The following is a 23499-nucleotide window of genomic DNA, read 5'->3' as shown; positions in this document are numbered from 1 at the left end:
AATCATATACAGCAATAGAAGTGGGAATTATCTTTGCAAGCATTACAACAGCCAAGGAGAAATTCACCAAATCTGGTAAAATTTCATTATTCACCTGTGCAATCATGAGTATCACTCAGTTGCCAGATTTATTCTGCAGTTGGTTATGGTAAAAAATGAAAGACAATCTGAGCTACAAGATGCCTCAGCTTCCTGAGCCTCACTGGGCTGGTCACATACATGAACTGGGCTTCTCAAGGTTGAAAAAGTCTGCAATCTTAACAAACAAGCAAACCTTATGAAATACCTCCCATTTTCAATCAGCTGTTGTCCTGCCCAAACCTTTAGCCACCAGTTACGATCCTGACACGTTATTTCTTTCAGCAGGAGTAACTGTTGATTTGGTCCAGATAATGTTTCTCTAATGAAATCCTGTATAGTTCCAAACAGTGTACACAAAGTCCTGTTTCCCTAAATATGGTAGGAACAAACAGCAGAAGGTTATTTCCTTGCCCAGAAATCCAACTCTCCTTTTTCAGTAGGTACTCTGTTCAACAGAAGCTTTTTCTCTTGGCTTTCTCTCTGGGCCACCCACATTGCCTATTTGTTTTTTTCCCAGCTTTCTGATTACTTTTAAAAACATAGCTCCTATCAGTTGATGTCTCAGCCAGTGAATATATAATAATTTCCCAGGAAAGTTCTTTGTTCTCCACAAATTACTTCATGCTTCAGCTTTTCTTCGTAGGATAACTGCCTGGGTGGTGGCTTCTACTGTTTTCAGCTACTTTACTTCATACAGGAGCTTAGCTGCTTCTTCTTGTTTAGACTGAATGGAGGGCGCCCACCATAACCAGGGGATTAATGAGGCCTGGAATTTTCTGCAGATCAAAGACAAGCTTTATGGCAGCCATTAGCATCTTCCAGCACAGCAATAGCATTCCTGAGAAAAGTCAAAGAAAAGCTGATAATGATCAAGCCGCAACATCACCTAATCACCTGTGTCTCCTGGTTGTAGTATTTCCCTCAGGTTATCATGCAAAGTTACACTTAAGATAGAAAATTAAGTGAAAAATGGGAAAAAAAGTCTTTTTAAAGGTAACAGGAAAAGAGAACTGAAGGACATATAATATAAACAAAAAAAAAAAAAAGAAAAGAAAGAAAGACTGGGGAGGAAAGGCAGAGAAATAATAGGATTTCAGATTTCCATAGACAAACTTCAGCACCTATGGGCTCTGATTTATATATGGCAATAAATGAAAAATGGCCAGCTGCAGCATGTGTTGTTATTTAGTCTTCTCCCCAGCATCCCTTTGAACATGATTGCCTCTTAACCACTCCTAAACTATGGTAGTTTTGGGCGTGGTTTTGTACAGTCAGCAGGAATTGGCATGGGTTTATCATTCTGTGAAACATTCCAGCAGTTCAGGAGTTGCTTATGAGGCAGTTAAGTCTTACCCTTTTCAAGGAAGACAACCTCCATCAGAGAAATGGAGATCATACTCAATCCATTATTCAATTTTCACCCACTGGAATTATCCATCAGAGTCTTAAGACGGATATTTTCTGGTAAAAATACTGTGAATAAAATGATCTCAGCCATGGGAGAGTAATTAATGATCTCTGCCATTCCCCCTGTCCCTGAGTAATGAAAAGAAATAACCCATCCCTTTTCTGCCTTCCTTTCCCCCCAAAAAAACCATGAGGAAACAGAAACCTAACAAGAGGAAATGTCTGTTCTCTAGAAGACAGTCATACTGCAGTGCACAAGGAGAAGCGCAGAAGTTTCCCTAGGTAGAAATCCAAATGATATTTCCCAAATGCTTCTTGTTTGCACAAACATAACACCAGAAGAGACTGTAGTTATGCTGCTGGAAGCACCAGTTTTTCCAGACCATGCTCATAACAAGTGCGTATCTGCAGTCTGTACTCCACGTACATACACACTTTTGGTAGGCTGGGCTTGCCATGCTTCTCAGAAACTCTGTGCCCTGGAAGTTGCCTATCAAATTATAGCAGCTGGATGTCACACCAGGAACCAGGGTCTGAGAGCCTTAAATCCATGCATTATGAACAGCAGTGAGTGTGGCCACAAAACTGTAAGGAATTTTGAGGAACACGCAGGTACAATCCATCTCTGCATACTTCCAGAAAGGAGGTTACAGGAGCAGAAATATAGATCGCTTGCCCTGTGATGTAATCCCAATAACCTTTATCTTTTTGCAGCGGAGGTAATACAAAAGAAATAATAACAAACAGGATCACATCCACTGTTACGTTGGCAACCTTTCTTCTTAGCTAATTTGTCTGGGTAAAGTAGTAATAACTACACAGTACAGAACTGTGTTTGTAGTAGCACTAATTCTTAAGACAGGTTAATTATTCCTATACCAAGCACTGCATTCATGCAGTGATAAGGCTTTCAGTGAGCTTGATGTCCAAAGTGACAGGGAAGGCCTAGACAGCCTACGAATAAAAGTGAAACATGGGCAATTATCAACATGAGTTGGTAGCGTAGTATGCGTTACCCAAGTACTTTTGCTCAATTTTGTAATGTTATTTTCATTTCGCTTAGATAAGTCATTCTCTAGTTAATTACCTGATAAAGTATCTATTAATATATCTATTATTATTAATATATCTATTAATATTTGCAAAGAATTCAAATAAATAAGGGTAAATTAAGAGAAATAAATTGGGTTTGGTTTGCGTTTTTTCTGATTTTTTTTTAAATAAATTGTGTTGCAGGTTCTTTTAGTTTCAGGTCTGAAGACTAAATGGATAGGCAGATTCACAGATTCAAACTATCCACAGCAGGATCAATCTAAAAGGGCTTATCTCTCACAGTTTGGCAACAGTTGTTTTGAAAACTGAAAGAGGGAATTAAAACCATCTTTGAATATTAATAAATAAATACAACAATGAAGTAAAGAATAAAAATAACTCTTTAGTGACATAATTTTTGTTTTCCTACAACAGTGTAAAGAATGTTTTCAATAAGAATGCTTAATGTTTTGTTGTGAATAAAAAAAAATATACGTCCAGCATTTTAGAAGTTCAGCAAGAAGTTTCAAGCAGCAAGTGGTCTGGTTTCGACTCTGTTAAATGGAAACAATTTTGATATTTTTCATAATTTAGTCTTTTTTATCATCTCAACTCTGAAGCAGGCCAGTTTGCATACCTTGTTGGTAATTTTTTGAGAGATCTCCAAAATGACTGAGACTCAGGAAAAGTGAACCATCCGGGAAAAGCAAGAATAAGAGCATCTAAGGTTGCCATCAGGTGGATCCTTAAGTTTGCTGAACCTCAGGGAATCAGGAAAAGTTGACATGGCAGTGGTTTGGCTGACCTGACAACACATACTGCCTAAGCAGTAAGTAAGGTATAGCTGTAAGCATGACAGAATTGCATAACTGAGGTGGAAGTCATCTGCTGACCAGGTATTTTAATGTCAATTCATCGGCAGGTTTAGTCATTCATTCAGAATGACAGTTTTATAGTCTGGGGATGGGTGAGAAGCAGTGAGAAATAATGCTAAGTCTTGGGATGAAGAAAAACATGACAAAACAAGCCCAGGTTGTTATGTTTCTTAGTCAATAGAACAGCAACTCTGTGTTCCCAGGTTTATTCACAGGTCTATGTGAAAACCACCCCTCTTGTAAGCATGCAGTTCCCACTGGAGGTACAAGAGGGAAAAGGCAATGCACAGGAGAAGCAATACACTGAAGACTAGGCCTGCATGGCAACAACTGAAAGGAAAAGGCAATTTTACTTCTGTAAAGTGTCCAAAAGTCAGCAATACACCTAGGGTTTGGGTAGTGAGAGAAATGGAATAAGTTTTAGAGAAGATGCAGACAGCTGATGGGATTCCTCTTTACTGGTTGAACTGCTGAGCATTCTGCCAGAAGGTAGTAAATCCAAATTCATTTCCTTCTTCCACCAGAGGGGAATTCAACTCCCTCATAACATCTCCAGGAACAGCTATAATCACTTGGCTATGTTTGATGATGAATAATTCTAAATATTTCTCATTGTAGGTGTTCCACTTGGCCTGGTCTGCTTAAATTAACTCAGAGAAGACATGAATGAAACACATGTCATGGTCAGACACTTAAGACACTTAAAGGAGGTAGGCACTTCCTTGGGTCAACCCTTACTGGCACAGTTGAACAGTTTAACTCAGTCCCTGGATCCAGACATCAAATAAAAAATATTACATGCCTCCATCTAATGGATTCTGTCCATCCAGGTAGCCTCTAAAGCTGGCTGCTGTATGGCTTGGGTTGTAAACTTAACAGCCTAATGCTAAGAACATTTTCATTCACAGCCATGAAGCACTGAGAAGAGCCTGACTAAGTCTGCTCAGCAATGTCCTCATGCATTTTCGGTGGCTGCTATTTTGTGAATTTATCTTTGAGAATTATTTTTAAAATTAGAACCTATTCTTTACATTCATACCAAGCTGACTAACTGTTTGGGACAGAGAAGTCTGTTGCTTTTAAGCCCCACAGTCAATGAAAACAGCGATTACCAAACTTCAGTAATCCCCCATTTGGACCTACAGTCTGCACAGCAAACTCCTCTGCTGAGTATGTAATCTGGTCCAGGCCCATGTGCAATCACAGGGAAACGATGTAGAGGTCTCCCCCCATTGTTCACACTGAATACCTGGAAGAAGAACATTGTTCAGCCCCAAGGACAATATTTTTTATTCTAGTTCTCATTGTAACCTACAAATAGGACCCTAGGCTGGCCACCATCTGAGCTGTCTTCTGACAGACTTCTATCAACGGTCTGAGAAGATGGTATAGGAATCAGGCATGACAGCTGTATTTCTTAAATTTATACATGAAGTGGATCTCTGACACAGAGGTTCAGGTCAGTTTTCATCTCCTTCAGCCTTGGGAGGACTTGGAGAAATGTGACCCATATACATCATGTGTATGTATATCATCCAATTCTCTTTGACAATGTGTGCTTTATATGTGAGTGGAACATGAGAAATTAGGAACCATGCTGTTCAGTAAGAGTACATTCTAATGAAAATCCAAGACGTAAAACACATATACCACTTGTGTAAAACCTATGCAACTGAAGTAAATTCATGGGAAGTGCACTTAGAGAAATCAGAGCAAAGAAGTCTATGAGAAAAACTGCTATAATAATTTTTATTTCTACTATCTGTTTTGATGCTAAGCAATTCTTGTAAGCACAGGCAGTTAGAAATTTTTAAACTTCTGAGGAGAAAAAAGTATAGACAAATACACATAAACATCTCTGAAGATGGATTGCTAGTAAAATGATCTGACATGTTTCATGCGAATGTCTATTATTCAAAATTAATTTTTAGTACAGAACAGAATACACTTCTCATTTCCACCCCTACTCTTTTTATGGACTTGGTGCTGTGTATGACAACTACACATTGGTATTATTGCTCCACAGTAGCCTCTTCCTATACATCTGTGCACTCTTGTCCATGGCAAGTACACACTTGGGTGGGTAAGCAGGCATTATCTGAGCAAAGCAGGGAGTAGCCTATGTGACACACCATAGTTGATAGCAGTGAGGTGCCTACCTTCAGCTGGCTGCAAAATTAATGAAACTGCAGCTGTTGGCGAGACCTGACAGCAGTTTTGGTTTAATGACCCCTTTCAGGCCAACCATCCAATTACCCCTCAGAATATTCAAACTGGATTGTCATTTTCAAGACCGTATGAAGGGTGTAAGTCCCATTTTTCCAAAGGACTTTGGGCCACTGGCAGCTTACCTATTTTTATCACCTCATTCAGGCATTAAGTTAATCGATGTAAACATAAAGGCCCCAGGGACTCAGCTAGCAGGTGAGTGAAGGTTCCCAGCACATAGTTTTTTGAATTTACTGTTTACTTACTGTTGTATTTAGGTAGTCTAGGCACCAAACTTACTTTGCGAAAGAAGTTACCAAGTTACTTCGTCTGTATAAAAGTGTTTTTCTATCTGTTTATGCTATATATTCTCTTTCATATAGTCTTCAGTCAAACAGAATCTGAAATTCATGTGATTATTGAATTATTTAATAAGTTACTTCTATTAAGACTAATCTGACACTTAGAAGTAATGCAATATCAAGCCCATCGTGCACTTTAAAATTACTTCATAAATTCTTTATTGTGGTTGGTTTTTTTCCCAGAAGCTTCAGGTGTGGGGAGGAAGGCAGGGAGTTTACCTCCTGTGTTTAGAGGACATAGATTGTCTTGCTCCAGAGTATGTCCCCATAGCCCTAGAGCAATATTTTTTTCTCAGAAGAGTCTGAAAGTCTTGACAGAACCAGCATTAATTGGATGATGTGGCTGTCTGAGAGGAGGATTAAGTAACAAGAAAGCTTGAAATCCCCGTGGCTTGAAATCCCTCCTTATGCATATTTAGACAATACAGTAATCTCAGTCACTGCTTAGGAGCAAATTAAACAGGATGGCACATTATAAACACCTGCATAAATCTATTTTTTCCCCCTGGTTTTGGAGCATTTTTAAAGTAATCTACTGAAAGACAAAAACCTACTGGGAAAGCAGGGGCGGAAATCTATTTCCATGAGTTAAGCCAAACCAAGTAGTTTATGATTGTTTATTACTTATCTTCTCTCATTATAGTTTCATGAGAGGTGTTTGAAGATGAGAAAGCTGCATCTTCTACTGAATGGCAGGGAACAGATTGTTGGCACTGAATAAGTAGTAACTAATAATAGTGATAGACAATTAAGTCTTCATCAAGGCACACCTGCTAGCCAGTAAACATTTAGCTGCCAGGTAGCTGACAGATGGCCTTGCACATAGCGAGTTAAGATACCCACTTTCTGGGTCTTTTTTCTCTATTTGTTTGCTAGTGGGTGTCACTGCATGCTGGCTTTGTTGGGAGGAACCAGACACTGCAGGGTGGGGTATGGGCTTGTTGTTGGCATCAGCGGGCAATTAGTACTGCTAACAGGAAGCTCAGGGACTCCTAGAACCTGTTGCAGCTGAAATCAATACCAGTGTGAGGTTAAAAATACCTGGAAAGAGAAGGTTATCCTTTGACAAAACATTTTCATGTCATTCTTTTTTTTAAGCCATTGCAAAAGCACAGGCTAGTGCGTTTAATCAATGGCTTACAAAGAGCCACTGGGGGAGTAGGTTACAACTCCCAGTGTGATCTTTTAAGCAATCTGATGTTTCCTAACAATGGAGAGGAGAAATCAATTGCAAAGGTGGCTGCCGAATTTCAGTCATATAACTCCAGCCTTTCTCACTGGCTATAACATCCACAGCCGACTTGGGAACAGAGAGATCTGTGGTGGGTGCAGGAAGCAGCTGAGAGTGGCCAGTTGAAAAAATCTGACATGCATTAACAACTGTGTTTCACATAGGCTGACTAGAAGCAGGACTTCAATAGAAAATTGCATATTAATTGCTCTCCCTTTTAATTTGCACAGTTTTCAATGTTTATTTATGCCTGGATAGCCAATTTTGCTGACTAAATGTGTAATATGATGGGGCAGGGTGTCTTTGGCGGTGTCTCCCCTGAAGCACCAGAGCCCGCCATCCATGTACCTTAGCTATTTTGCTTCATGGGATTTAATGCACATGGATGTATTTCCTACCCACATTTCCCTAACAGCATCCGAGAAGGGCTCGGGAAATTGGAGAACCAAGAACCGGCTACTGTAGCTGTCAAAGCAATTTGTGCATGATAAGAGCACCTGTTTTATATGGTAGTACTGCTAAGGGGTCCCATCAGAGGCTGAGGTCCCTTGGACTAGGCACCATACAAGTGTGCGAGGAGAAGCAGACCCTATATTCAAGAGTTATAAATTTAATTGAAAATAATAAAAAGTGATTGGGGGAAAAAAAAAAGCTTGACTTTCTGTAGGTTGCTTAGACAAGCTGCTCCTCGTAACATATTGTTGTATTGCATCAAAGCTTTGTTTTAGATTTTCTGCAAGTTATGCAGGATATCCTACTCTGCAGCTCTGTTGTGTCACACAGAGCAGGGCTTTGCTCTAGAGCATGAATCCATTTTGCTGTGAACTTCAGGCCTAATTACAGCACAAAATACAGCAGCAACCTAATCACAAATCCAGTTTCCAAAAATGAGACAGACTCAAAATTCTTCAGTCAAAAGGCACGAAAGCCTCTTGCTTGCTCAAAGTTTATCATTCATTTCCTTCTTCAGCTCAGCATAAAGACTCATTGTGCTCTCTTCTGTCCTAGGGTAAATCCAAAGTGTCTTTATTGAGATCATTGCTGTTCCTCGGCTGCCCTCCTGGTATGCAGGAACAGAATAATTAATTTTTCTGTTTTGTTTGTTTGTTTATTTATTTATTTCAAGCATATTTTTATTTATTCTAGAACATGGTGACAATAATAGCAAAACTCATTGAGCTACCTCAGAAGGATGTATATACAATTACACTTGAACAAAAGCCTCTCTGTAACAAAGTGACATTGACAGCAAAAGAAAAGCAAGAGAAACTAAGATCCTCTAGAGAGTGTCTCGTAGGGAGAGAATAAGCTTCTGCCAGTGTCAGACCTTCCCTTTCACAAGCCTGTAGGAAGCATTTAAACAGGAGGAAGAAGAGGCTGCATGTTCAAGAAATGTGGAGATGGCCTCTATATGTGTTTCTTAAAAAGTCACGTTGTGACTCTATCCTACCAACTCCCCCCCCAAAAAGCAACCAAAACCAAAGCTTGCATTAGAAGTATTTGAACATCACAAGCTTCTCAGTAATAAAATCACATAATAAAAGAAAAGACATTCATTCCAGTGCCTTCTTCTCTGCATCACTGCGCCTATCTGGCACATCTGTAATGTGGAATGCTGTCCAGGAGAAACGATTTCCACAGAACCTTAATCTCTAAATCTAAACCAGGATTTCCTCACTGAGCAGAGGCAGCTCAATCCCTAATACCGCCCCCGCCATTCTGCCTTTCGGCAGTGATGCAACCACCAGATGGTGGCATTTCCACTACATAAGGTACTATTATGGCATTTGAATTGGCATGTAATTAACGTGATTCACACCACTGGTAGCATGTGTGTAATTTTCACTATAAAAGGCAGTGGTGTTTTAAAATTATCTATGACTGTAAAACAAAGACCAACAGTTTTGCAGGACAATACCTAGCTATACCAGGAAGGCAATTAAGAATTAGAGAAAACTGGCTCTGAGAACTATCAATGACAGGCAGAGAGGAGCATTTTTCTCCTGGGTTACCTGATGACACCTGGGTCACATCCTTACTCTTGTGGATGTCTCCCTCTTCATTAGTAACTGGAGTTTACATCCAGCTCAGGAAGAAATGTTGCTTGGGATACAAGAACTACAGCTCAGCAGTGGGGGCAAGGAAGAACCTCTATATCCATATATCTACAGTCACTTTCATTTTTTCTCCCTGAGAAGTCCATCAGTGGATGTTCCCCATAAAAGGACTTGATGTGGACAGAGGTGAAGAGTTGGATACTGCTTCCTCTGCAGCCTTCTGCAAACTGCCACAGACTTCACCTTAAAAAATAACTTTATCCACTTAATTTCAAGCTAATTTCTCACATCAGTCTTATATGTCATCAGGGGCTCAGACAGCTGTAGCCAGGAGTAATGATATAGAGTAGCGTTTTTCACCCAGCCATTTTCTGGAGCTGAGATTCCTTTCCATTTGACAACCAGGAAACTGTACTGTGCCTTCCTAAATTTTTACTATCTTCTGTTGTAACTCCTAAAATGTTTATTTGGAACATAAGACTGGAAGGGTCCTTCTGGGTCATTATGTGCCCTGGTGACCAGTCTCCTACTGTCAGTCCCTTAATAATTAACTACTAACTGCCTCTACTATTTCTCTACTAGGAAGTCGTACAGGATGTTAGACCTCCAATGGTTAGGAATTTTCTTCTGTTTTCCAGACTAAATTTGTTCATTCCAATTTGGACCTATTTCTTCCTGTGGTTATGTTAACGTTTGGGGTATCAATGTTTCCCTTCTCCTTCCTGATCTTTCCCTCCTAGATTATTCCATGGAGTGGCACAAACTCATCTCAATACAAAAGATAAATTAGCAGTTGCCTATGTGAAATGAATCTCAGATCTCTTAAGAACACTTAGAGGGCAACTTTTCTCTCTCTCTCATGATTCCCGCTCTTCCACCTTTTTTCCTCACACATGCATTTACTCAGAAACATAGACTCTGCGTATGGTAATGTGGAAGGAGTATTTTATGGCTTTCATCTCTTTACACATCTGCCCCGACATAGCTGCACTATCAGAACTCTCTAATTCGAAAAGAGTTATGCCAGAGAAAAGAGCTGCTGCTGCTGTTGCCTTACTTGGGAGGGGTGGCTTTCAACAGCTCTGCTACTGTAGCCTGCAATTGCCTGAGAAGCCTTTTAACAGTAGAGTACACCAGTTTTCTCATATCAGCAAAGAACTCCTTGTGTAAATACAACCTTGTTCAACATCCTGGCAACCCTGGCACAGAATGAATAGAGCAAGCAACCTGCTTCCTCACCCCTGAAAATGGATCTGAGCACATTAGCTGGTGCTGTTGGTCAGCTGGAACAGACATTTCTTGGCTGGTACTTCCTGTGTCATTAATAGGTGATTTCAGACGCCAGGGCTGTAAGATGGAACATTGAAATAATACACAATTAACAATGAATATTTTAGTGCATATTTAACCAAGAACCCACCAACATTTTTTCTTCTATTTAGTTGCATTTGTTGTGCTGTTTCTCCAGTGCCCGCTTCTCTGTGTTACAGCTGTACGCTAGGAGACACTGTGAACCAGGGCATGGAGCTGAACCTGAAGCGTACCCACCTGGCACAGGAATCTTCCTGAAAAACTCTGCCGAATAAGGAAAGCTGTGGAAATCTAGGGAGAATAGGGGCAAACAGCATCCAGTGTCTTTTATTAGAATACCATGGAAATTTGGATAGAGAAATATTACTCCCAGAAGACTGGAAATCATAAACACAGGTATTACTTATCCAGTTTAGCAAAACTACTCCTTCTCTTTGAGAGCTTTTACTGACTCACAGGAAATGACTATGCAAAGTGCGGCTGCCAAACCGTGCGGGAGCTTTTATGTGGAACAAGAGCAAGTCTGGTCTCTGCTTCTCTGTCTCAAGTGAACTAACTGTGGATACAAGAAGCAAATATGCCCATGGGGACTAGCCAGTTTACAGCAGATTTTATTCTGTAGGTTTTATTTTATTTTCTATTTTGTACTGCAACAAATGAGAATGCATCCCTCAGAACCTGAAGAATGTCATCGTGTGTTTGCATATAAGAACTCAGGTAAAAGCAAAAAGATCCTTCCAGGCACGTTACAGTGCACTCTGACAGCAGAGTGCATTGGACACTTAGAACAAGATAAAACTTTCTTCTCCTCCTTCAGCTAATATAGAACAGAAAACTGCTCTTAGGACACTCAAGAAAATTAGAATGTAACCCTTCTGGAGTTAACTTTAAAATCCCATTTTATTGCAGTGCAACCCTTACTTTACTTTACATCTGGCAAAATGTCACAACAGCATGGTATATCATTACTCTCAAGTACTATTCCAGTTGCACCAGGCTTAAATCTGCACTTCAGATTATCGCTTACCCTTCCTCTGCCTGTTCTCACAGACACATGATATGCCTTCCCTACCTGAAATGATAATAGACATCCAAGTTTTATATCAAGTGTTGAAGTCATGTGTCCTTATATTTTGTATTTTGTCACTTGACACAGAAAACCAGTGTATAGGAAAAGGGCCTGTTTTGTATCACTTACCCGACTGAACAAGTGAAATGAAACATTAGCACCATTCAAAGTACTGGAAATTGTTCCGTTGTCTTTAGTGGGCCAGGAGTTCTCTTTAAAAGATTGGGCTTTAGCAGTTATCTAATCTTATCCATTTTATTATAGTGAAATTTGAAATAAGATGCCCATTAATTCCCTCTCTTTGAACAGATTATAGTAAGAACCATCTCCTTCATTTTGCTGCAGCCTGAGATGTAAAGTATTTAGGAAATAAGTTCTCCAAAGCAGTCAGTAGATTCAGATTCCAGGCTGATTTCAGGTTGTTCTTTGCTTTATAACTTTCAGAAAAATATAATCTGTACCTACCTTTAAAAATTATCTTTAAGCTTAATAAACAATAAAAATACCATCAGGACTTAATAAGACAGTCAACCTGTGGTTGCAGGGTGGCAACTAGATAAAGCTCATGAAAAATATAGAAATTATTAAATCATTAATATGGAAGTACCAGTATTGTAGAGTATCATTTCTATAGACACATTTACTGGCAAAAGCTGAGTAGCATCTCTGAAAGACAAAGAACTGCAATCTGTAGTCAAACCTAAAAGGCCGTCTTTTCAGGTGAAAATACACTGAACAATCAGTTAGCTAAAGCTAGAAAAAATAAGGCTTTCTTTATTGTTGAATGTGAAAGTAGAAAATCCTAGGTAATTGCATTATTAAAGAGTGCAGAGGTGGTACAGACCAAGAAACATCATAGAGTTACTTGGTAGGCAGCTGGGTGGGGAGCATACTTATAGCAGCTGGCAGATTGTGTTCAATTTGGCTATCAGAAATGGACAAACACGCCAGCAGGCAGCAACGAGCGAGAGATGCTCCATGACTTGATGGAAAGATAAGGAACTTGGACACAGAGGCCCAAAACCCAAACAAAATTTTGTCAACAGAAAACAGAAGAAAAAAATATATCTGTGATTTAGCACGTTATTTTTTTCCCCTAGATCTGCATGTTTTCCATGTTAGTAAAATAAAAACTAACATACTATTTAATCTTATGTAAAACGTGTGTGTGTTCGCGCGTGTGTCTGTACATACACGCGTGCCCTTGAGAAGTGAGACCAGACTCTGAACCCCAAATAAGTGGTGGCTCAGGGAAATGTACAACTGAGCCCCAGGGCAGACGTCACTGCTTGTGGGAGTGCAAAGCAGCAGAGCTTCCCTCCCATGAAGGCATATCCCCCAGATCCAGGTTACAGGCAGGAGCAATATTGCTATCCACCTAAGCAAGGGAGAGCTGAAGATCACGCAGGTGGAATGGAGTGACACCCACGTGGCAGTCTGGCAAGGGTCCAGCTAGGGAGAATGCTGAGAAGATGAAATCCTTACCTAAGGTGATTAAGCAGAGTCCCATTTAACTCAGCAGAGCTATGACATTTTACACTAACTGAGGATGTGGCCCCATTTTCTCCCCTTGTTTCATGTTCTTATTCCTGGTCCATGGGAAGGCTGAGATTGTGATCACATTACACCTTGTTTGAGACACGCAGACCTGCACACCTGCTGTTACTCACTGTACACCTTCCGTTCTAGTTCACTGGGTTTTTAATTGTGTGCTTTCATTTTATGCTCATGCAGGGACAAACATGTCTTTTTAATTCTACCTATTAGCATTGTCCTCTAATCCCACCCTTAAAATAGCAGAACAAAGGCAGTAAGTAAAATCTGTTTTGCCTGAATGAATTCAGAATGTATTTTTTTAAAGGCAAAATACCAGGCTTTCATTAGCAGAGCAGTGAGTCATCCTATCAATTGTACCCAGAATAAATAAGAACTGCATTCACTGAAATTGAAACTGTGTGCTTTCCCTTAATGGGCAAGTCTCTCTGAGGAGAACCTGGTGAGAGAAAGTGATCCAGCTTTTGGGGATATCATTCCTTTCTCCTCAGCTATACCACCATGAAACTTTCTGAAATAATTTTTTTCGTGTGTTCCTAGAATCACGGAAGGCACATATGATGGAAAACAATAGTCTCTGTTCTTAGTTGCTAGCAAAAAGGTCTCTATCACAAAAGTTTTCATACTAAGGGTATCCCTATATTCATTCCTGATATTGCATCTTTTATTCTCTTATCAACAGTACTTTTTTTAGTGCTGCTGTTTCACTGTGAAACACTATGCATGAACACATAGGATGAGAATCCCTGACCCCTAGAGTAAGCAGTGTAAGGACAATAAAAACATGGAAGGAAAAGAGGAGAACAGTGTGTTAGCAAAGGGCCAGAGTCTCGCACACTTGATTACCTCAATGAAAAGTCTCTTATTCCTGCAGTAGTCCCATTGACCTCATAGGTATCTGAGGACTTCAGTCTTACAAGCATATCAGAATTTGGCCTAAATTCTGGATTAAAATAATATGATGGAAAAGTACTCTGTATCAGTTGCCTATCAGGGATCAAGGCTACCAAGCAATCACACCAATTCTCCAGAACCAGACTTGGCTGTCCTTTGCTGAAATTTTCACTAGTACACAGCTGTGTACGGTAAGAATCTGAGATGTGATTTAACTGAAAGAACTGACAAAAAGATAGGTTTGTGTCATTATCTACTGGCCCTTTCAATACCTGCTTGCTTGCTTCAGAAAGAAAAACCCAGGGAAGTTACTTATACATTCCATTTAATGTGTTATGCGAGAATTCAGTCAAAACCAAGTACTTAATGTATTTGTAAAATGCTTTTTTTTTCCCCAGTTCATTAGAACTATTTCAAATTTAGATCCAAATTTACCTAGAATGTTAAGGAGTTTGTTTACAGTCATTGTTGGTATTACACCTCAATAATGTTACCTTCAGTAACTGAAATTCTGTGGCATTCACAGAGCAAAACAGACACAAAAAAGTCTTCTTTAGCATGGTAACTACAGCCTCTTCAGAGAGTACCATTTTATGTAGTCATTTGATCTTTGTAAGGCTTACAATTTTGCACTTGCAACTGTCTGGGCTTTATCTGTTCGCTGGCCAGTCCAAACGATTTACCTAGGATCTTGCAAGATTATTTAAAATTTCCTTCTAGGAAGCCCAGAAGCTTCTGACTACTACTATTTGTGTATGCACTTGCTGTCATAAGAAACCTTGCTGGCTGCCAGCTGCTGTATCAATTCCTTGAAACAGCAGACAGGCAGGACAAGCTAGAGCAGTCAGAAGGTTGCTCTAATTGAAGACGGGACACTTTTTTGGCAAATTACTCCCTTAGTGCTAACTGTTCTTTGCTCAGTCCGAGTTTGCCACTGCAAAGAAATGTCACCATAGTTGTTAGAGATGGAGACTCACATTAGAACCTTACTCAGCATAGAGTTAATGTTACCTGTATATTTCTAGTGTTTTAGTCAGTCTTATGACTTGAGTGATGGCACCTGCACGTTTTCTGTAGGAACATACTCCACCATGTGATATGTTTCCTTTATTAGAGAAGTTACCTTTCTTCATTTTCTCCATGTAAAATTTAATCCTCCTCTATATAACAAGACTGTTTTGGAGGGCTCTAAAAGTTTAGGATTCTCTCTGTGGTCTGAATTATATGGGTAACCCAGATACTTCCAGGGCTCTTATCAAAAGAGCCCCTCAGCACTGAAATTTCCTTCATTTATAGAGAGCTAACACTCCACTTATCATCATGCACAAATACAGATCAGGTATCTGAAAGCCTAGCCATCCAACTGCTTTTAATGCATGCATCCATAAATGGTTGCTTGTGTTGAGAAATCATAGATTTCATTTTCAGAACTGCAAACTCTCAACTACACAAGCGAAAAGGTAAGTGCTCAGCATCTGTGTCAGACAGACCCTTGTGGTACCTCAGGCTGGGTGTTCATAAGGTGGGGCAGGGAATACATATGGATGTATTTGGAAATACAGGCTTTATTCTGTTTTGCTAGCAACAAAATTGCTCTGGCAGCCATTTCTTCCTCCATCGTCTGTGATGTTCTCCTTAACATTCTCTCTAATCCTATTAGGGTTTGTGGGACAGACGACTGGGAATTCAGTGCAACAGTCAACTCTCAATAGCAACCAAGAAAGAATCCCTTCAGGCCAAATATTCCCACAGGTATGTATACTCAAATCCCTCTAATAGCCCTTTAAGCCTAGAGGAAATATTTCAAGTGACAGAAGGAGGGAAGCATCGTGTTCTGTCCCTTCGAGCATGATTACAGCCATCATTTGAGGCCTGGAAATTGCAGGGTATATTTTTCCATTTCAGAATAATTCTTTCAGACATTTCATCATGATCTAAGTTTCATCAAAAAGGGACTACAGCAGAAGAACTTGATGATGAGATTAACTTTGGGATCCCCATATTTTATTTCTAGTTCACTGGCTCTTAACATATTTATTAGTGACATTTTGCAACATCTTACGTCACTTGTGACTGCAAGCCAAGACGTGATGTGACTAACAGAGAAGGGAAATCACGCATAATTAGATACAGCTAAGTATAAATATGCACCTTACTTCAAACAAAAAAGAGGAGTGCAAAGGAGGGGAAAGAAATTCTCTGTGACATATATTTTTAGACAGATTCATGAAAAAGTCATTTTTGGAATGGTTTTGATTACTCATTTTAGTCTTTCAGAGCTTCAAGTACATTGTTACAAGCTGTCTCCATCTGTCAAATCTCTCTTAAGTAATGCAGAGATCTACGCAGAGAGAAGAAAGAAATACCAGGTTTTCCTTAAAAAGCTTTAGGCCAAAATCTAACTATTTTTAAAAATAAGGTGGGTTTTTTCAGCTTTTTTTTCTTTTTTCTTTTTTTGGACAGCCACTGGTAGTAAAGTGAAATTTTCCTATACCCAGACCACAAAAAAAGAAATGTTCCTAGAAAAGCTTTGCTAAACAAACCACCTCTTCTGTATTTCCATGCCCTGCTTAACTAGCTCATGTTTGCTAAAAGCCAGTAGTCTTGGATTTGTTGCTAAAAGAAAAATTGCTTTAAAAATGAAAGCAGAGGTAGTTCCTGGGTCATTCCAGGTTGGAAAAGATAAATGCATGAAAAGTTTCCGTATATAGTTCCTGTGTCTTTGAGTGTCTTTTTTTTAAAAAAAAAAAAAAGGATCAATAAAGTAGAAAATTAGAAATAGAAATATTTTTCTAAGCTTTATTGAATTTTCTGGTAATATCTGCTTTCAAGCCTTCTACCCTGATATTGATTTCTGGCAGTGTGCATATGTAAGAGGTACGTGCACATCTCTTTGTGAGTCAGTTGACAAGAGAAAGGAATGCCAGCAACAGTGGGAACCCTGCCTCCCACCCCCATGCCTATGCACTAGCTGCTGAATGCATTTGGAGATCGCTGTGATGTCTCATCGCATAACAAAATAAGCTCCCAAAGCAAAACCAATCAGCAAGCCACTGCTAAGAAGTGTTTTTGCATTCTTTGATTAGCATCCACAATATTAGTAGAAAAACAGCATCTAAAAATAAGTGGATGAGGTCATGCTACAGAGGTGTTTTAACTTGCATCTGCAAATGTGAAACATCCAGTCCCGTGTACTGACACTCTCCCCTTACCGTTAACAACCCAAGGTTATCACCACTGCCTACTGCTGGGTAGCTACTTCCTTTTCCTTTTCTTTTGCGCTTTGAGGCCACTTATGAGTCTCATATTCTACATTGTCCTGCCTGAACAATGACTGCAAGAAATGTAAGCAGTTATTCCTGATCCATTCGGCAACTCTGTAATAACTTCACTGCTCCAGCACTGACTGTGTAAACAATTTTTCCGACCACATAAAGCTCAGTGGATTTCTTACTGAGAGCATCTATTCATTCAAAGAAAATAGTATGAATATCAATGGAGAAAACAGTGTGAGTATAAATGGATGAAGTCTAGGTAATTCTAACAAGAATGAATGTAAAATCCTTTCTACTGAGACCTGGTCCTCTAAGTGATTTAGTACCCCTCAACATCCACTGAAATCTGATATTCAACAAACAGCAAGAAAAGGTTTCTAAATGATAGATTACAGGGAAAATAAGAGACAGGATGTCAAATCCTGAAAGACAAGGGATTTCTATTTATTTGTTATCAAGGTTTTTTGCATGAAAGTCTCTTTCATATACCAAAATTAATATCAATTTGCTGTGACTTCCTCTATTTCAATAAATAGCTTTGAAACTGTTGCAATCCCTCAGCTGCATTTAAACCGTTTGATAAGCAGCCTTTTGTCATATACTGATATACAATTTATATGGCTGAAATGTGCCTTTAACACAAATCAGAACTGAAAGGATCAAATAAATCTCTGGTATAATTACAGGGCTTCCAAGTGAGCTACAGTAAGATGAATTTGACTTGAGGCTGTATATTTAGCCTGGAAACAACCAGCCTGGGCATCTCGAATCGGACAGACCCAGCACACGTGCAAACGCTACAGCTGCCACCGTGATGCAGATGCAAATAATTCAGCGGCTTTGTACCCTGTGATTATGCACGTGCTGTGTAGTGGTTCAGATTAAAGAGTTAAACAAAGTGCTTCTCCCTCCCCTCTTGGCGGAAAGATAATTCAAACCCATCTGATATTCGCAAACAGTTGGACGGCAGCTGAGGTTTCATTAGGAATCCCACGTATGGCCAGAAGCAACATACACCTCGGTGTTTCCGGGAGCTGCAGGCAGCCAGAACAGATGGTAGAAATCATCATCCCCAGACAGTCATCAGGGGAACCTCAGGCCACATGCTTGAATTTTTCTCAATGAACCGCATACAAGGCAGGCATTCGATCCATGTGACGGCAGCTGCCGGGTCCTGGGGGAGCAGGAGGCGGCGGAGTGGAGGAAGGCTCTTGCAGGTTATTAACAGGTCACGCTGTGACATTAGCAGTCCGGAAACATCGCCTCTCCCAGGGGGCTAAAACAAAAGCAAGGGAGAGGTTCCTCATAATTCAAACACAGTTCAGTGCTTACAGATTACAGCACATAATCTGCTTGGCAACAGCACAGCGCGTAGAGACTCTCTGCTATCTGATTTCCCTCTTTCTTCTAGCTGTTTCCATTAGAAATGTCAGAAGGAATCCTTGATGCAGTAAATGTCCTATGCAAATCTCGAGAGAGGAGGAGCACAGCTTCCCTGCGATTTTCAGAATGAGACCCAGAGGCAAGGTTGATGGTGATGGCAGAGTTCCCTCGTTCAGATGTCCGCAACCTTTCTGTTCCGTTCGTGACATGCCAGACACCGCTTTTCTCATTGATCATTGCTGCCTGTCGGAATAGCTGAGCCCCCACTGTGAGCAGAGACTTGCTGCAACTGTCTGTCTCATTAGAGGGAAACTTTTCTTGGTGATATTTTGGAGGTAACAAGGCATTTGGAGGAAGAGTCTTAAAATATTGCATTTGACAAGGAGGATGGTTTTAAAAATCATTACCCCAGCCCTACAACTGCCCACCTCTTCGCTCTCACCCCAACCCTCCTATGCATAACCAGCCTAGCACACCAGTCTGCAGATGGAAAGCCTCCAAAACCCAGGCCTGCTTTAAACATTCTCTGTCCAGTGCTGGCAGGTCAGGGCAATGGTGCTTGGCCAAGCACTCCTGAATTACATCCTGGAGAGCACAGTAATATAAATACATATATGTGTGGGTTTGTGTGTACAGAAATAAGTGGGTGAGGGTGTGTGCGTGCATGTATTTGTAAATACAAATAAAATTACTTCATACCCAGATGCTACTTCCTCTTTGATTGTTTATACATTCTAAGTATAAAATGGAGCTTATCAGGATCTGAAGCAGACCGATTTTGCAGTTAAATGTCCGTTAAGTTTTTTGTTACGCTAAGTGAAGTTCTTCACCAGCCACCTTTCTGTATAGAAAAACTTGGTTACCTACCTCCTTTGCAGGGCTTTTTTGGTTTTGGTGGTTTTTTGTTGTTGTTTCCTGCCTTGCACAGCAGACAGCCCTCACTCACACTCCTGGTCTTTTTCCTTTCCTACTGTGCAAGACACTGCATTTCCCACTCTGTTGTTTGCCTGTCCAACCCAGGTAGCTCCTCAGTAGGTAGATCTCTGTTAATGCTTCTCAGCTTTTCCAACAAAATTCAGTGCTCACTGGACTATTACTTAGGACAACAAATCCTAAGTCCTGTCCTAAGAATCCTTTCCAGTACATCCATTCTTTGTGATTTACAGGGAAACCGTGAGTGTGGACTGTGTGGTGTCTGATACACTGTGGTTTTCCAGGATCCATTGTATGTGAATTTCACAAATTGCCTGGCCAGCAGCAGAAACCTGGATTTCTCATGCAAACACTGACCATTTGTCTAGGACTTCCAGGAGCCAGGAAGACTGGCTAGGGAGGGAGAGAAGTGAAGCTGTACTTGGTACTGTAAATTGATTACAGTACTCAGCACTCAAATTGCCTATTAAACCCCTTTGGAAGTATTTACTCATGCCTGCAATATGGGGTGAAAACCTGGAACCTGAAATTACTTTGCCACTCTCTTAAAGATTAGCTAGCCCAAATGAGCAAGGCTGCAGATCTGCGCATGTTGTCAGTCCTGAGAAGTAACACACAGTCCGTTCAGCAGCTCTGTGAATTCATCAGACATCCTGGGAGGTCCCTCTGGCACTGTTATCTGGGATCCCTGGCATCTTTTGGAAACTGGCAGTGTCCCAAAATATTTTCTAGAAGTGACCGAGGGCAATTTAAAAATGGGCATGTGCTGCATCAAGTTGGGATACTGGACACTCCTACACTGAGCCAGTGTCTGAAGAATGACTCTAGGCAGGACCCTGTGCTGCCAGTGCAGCTGCAGCAAGGCTTCCCTGGCCATTACGAAAGAGGCAAGGTTTGCAGGGAGAAGTAATGTCTTTTATAGAGCAACTGTCAGAACCGGAAAAAATGAGCAATGTTTCATACTCGTAGTACCCTCTTCAAGCCTGAAGCCAAAGCAGGGACTTCATGTGTGGGAACATAGCTGTTAACAGTGGTTCTTAATTTTCACAGCCACTAAGGTTTGTGAGATTGGAAATGATGATGCATTACATTCTTGTGCCGAAGTCTCACACTTGACATCCTTTCAAATCCTCTTATTGTCTGGTCATATGTAAAAGACCTCAGTTCCTACAGACCGGTGCTTGTGCTGGCTTGTTGTAGTTTATGTACTGCTGTCCCACTAGCATTTTTTAAGAAGAATATGTGGTGGCAACAGTAAGGACTCTTGTCAGGACAGCAGATTGATAGGAATGCAAGTGAGAGGTGTGGTTGTTTATCTGGGGCTGAAAGAAGAACTGTGCAAAGTTCAGCCATCGCAAAACATTACTGAAGAAAACATTCCTTTTTTTAAAGACAGTTCTATTAAAAATATGTTTTCCCTTTAACATGGAAATTACTTTTATCCTAGCAAGAATTATCTACAGTACTATGTCTAGACACGTTCTTCTTTATTAGAGAATATTTTTGTATAAACCACTTTCAAAAAGGGCCTTTTATGTTCCACCAACTGATGAGTGTTAAAGTCAGTGCAAAGAACAGCATTTTAAAAGAAAAAAGTTAATGATGTTGGATGAAATTAGAATTTGTGAAAGAAGTCAAGCTGACAGTTCCCCGTGAGCTCCATAGTCACCCACAGACCGATGCAGACCTGCTGGGTGTAAGGACCTAATGCTATGCCACATCCCTCTCCTCTCCTGCCCCTAAGTGCCATCCAGTGCTGCACATGTTCTCTAGCCCAAAGTCCCCAGTGGCCAACTCACACTGCACTTCACCTCGTCCAGCCCCATCGATGCTGCAGCTGCAGCTGCTCCGGCCCAGCTAAGCCCAGAGTTTTTCCACAATGTCCCACCAACACAGCAATAACTCCATTACATCAGATGTGGCACATCAAGTCTGACAGCCTATCCACCAGTAGTCAGTGTTAAAGGTCTCAGAGTTCAGTGTAAAAATCAACAACATCAAGCATCTCTAATCATTCTAACACAAGAAAAATATTTTTAATTTATCTCTAAGTTTATATTGACCATGTTCCCTAAAAGTCTTTCTTTTTAAGCTAGGGTAGCTAAGGTTATATTGCTCATTCTCAACTTGTTCTTGTTTAAAATCTCCAGTGGAGTGAAGTTTCGCAGGTTTCTTACCTTTAATGTTACTGCTTTTGTATTGCTGTGCATAGGAACTCTAATCAATTTCTATTTAATTACCATGTGTCCATTACTTAACTAAAATAATGATGGTTTTTGTATGGGAAGCCTTTAAATGGAATCTTGCTTTTATGAAAGGATTTCCAGAGTCATAAATATTTTGTGTTGTTCCTTTTTAGACTTGAAGTTTTGCTTTAGAAATGAGGAAAAAAAGAAATTAACACTCTTTTCGAGGAGAGAATGCACCACTTATTTTTTCAAGGTGTGAAGATGTGCACTTATAACATGTCTGTTTTCATTCTCTAATTCAAGATGACAGCTCAGTTACATGTCCATTCACTTCCTGCAGGTGATAGAAGCAGCAGTGGTGAATGATGTATCAATGGGAATTGGACAAGGCTGTTCAGCTCATTTTACCATATGCTACAGACTCCCAGACATGATAGCACGACATCATCTCTTTCCTGCTAATATCAGCTGAATGTACAAGTTTTATCCTAAGAAGAGCTCATACAAAATCAATAAATGCATGGGTAAAAATCTTAGCTTTGGAGTACAACACCTTCATGAGGTACTGAGCTGCACAAAATGGTAAGGAAGACTGTAGTAACAAGGCTGAGATGCTGGATCACAGCAAAAGTATGTGGTCACATGATGCATATTAAGGGAATAGTCTGTGCCAGTCCTGTGGCATTAGCACAATATGAACATCCTGAAGCAGAGCCATGATCAGCACATTCCCTTTGGCTCACTATAGTGGAGTGAAAGGACAGCTTCACCAAAAATGTACTGGCCCATTTGCAGACAAAGCAGGGAGGATATTACAGCTTTGGCAAGGCAATGAATCTTGCAAGGCCAAGAAGGAGCAAACTAGACCACAGTGGGGAAAGAAACTATCTCAGAGCAAGCTTGTGCTATTTTCCTAACCTGACACAGTAGTTTAATAAATCCTTGGAGTGTCAGGAAGAAGCAAGCTGAGAAAGGTGACGGGAGGATACCAGAGATGCAGCATTAATTCAGTGTGATCGGTGACTCAGTCACTGAGTTACTGATTGCCAAACATAATCCTGCACCTTCAGAGAATATGAGCACACAGAAAGCTTTAAGAAAAGCAAAGGTACATTAAAAGCATACATGAGAAAGGCAAACACTAAGAAAATAGGAATGACAGTGAATAGCAAACACAGAAAAGGAAGCAACAGAAATAAAGGCAAATATGCCCAGAACGAGCAATGGACAGAGAAAAAGGTAAACATATACGCAAAAAGTAGTGATTAAAAGAAAGGTTATCCCATAAATCTTCCTGGAGTTTTTTTGAGCCTCTGAAAAGGGGATTCAGTTGTAACAATGATCTTACAACAGAAAGCCAGAACGGAAATTAAAACCTTCTTTAATTAATAGCTATATAAAATTTGTAACTGTAAATAATAGACTTCTGTTTTTACATTGTTTGTCTTTCACAGTTGCAGGAAAAGGTCTGGAGATACAAATGACAAAGGGTCAAAATCTATATGCAAATAAATAAAAGGCAGGAAAAAATACATTTTTTTTAATGAACCTTGGACGGTGGCAACAGTGAAAATATTGTAGCCTTGCTTTGTTATCACGCTATCAACTGTACCAGATTTGCGCATATGCAAATACTTA

At 40.2% G+C, this 23499-nt stretch overlaps 1 long non-coding RNA gene across 2 annotated transcripts in view; it reads left to right on the top strand.

The window, feature by feature from the left end:
- The window catches only part of LOC142051531 (uncharacterized), a 64695-nt gene extending 41682 nt beyond the window's left edge, over positions 1–23013 (top strand). Inside the window, exons 2-4 of one of the 2 annotated variants that reach the window (XR_012658534.1) lie at positions 4014–4105; positions 15742–15833; positions 22202–23013. This is a non-coding gene — a long non-coding RNA (uncharacterized LOC142051531). Of the gene's footprint in view, positions 1–4013; positions 4106–15741; positions 15834–18767; positions 19441–22201 lie in introns of those variants that run through there. The other variant, XR_012658533.1, reaches the window with a different exon arrangement.
- The last annotated feature ends 486 nt before the right edge of the window (positions 23014–23499 follow it).

The sequence above is a fragment of the Phalacrocorax aristotelis genome, chromosome 1 (assembly GCF_949628215.1).
Source record: "Phalacrocorax aristotelis chromosome 1, bGulAri2.1, whole genome shotgun sequence".
In the NCBI taxonomy this organism is placed as follows: domain Eukaryota; kingdom Metazoa; phylum Chordata; class Aves; order Suliformes; family Phalacrocoracidae; genus Phalacrocorax; species Phalacrocorax aristotelis.
Note: the sequence above shows the minus strand (reverse complement) of the source record. Positions and strands in the feature narration are given on the sequence as shown.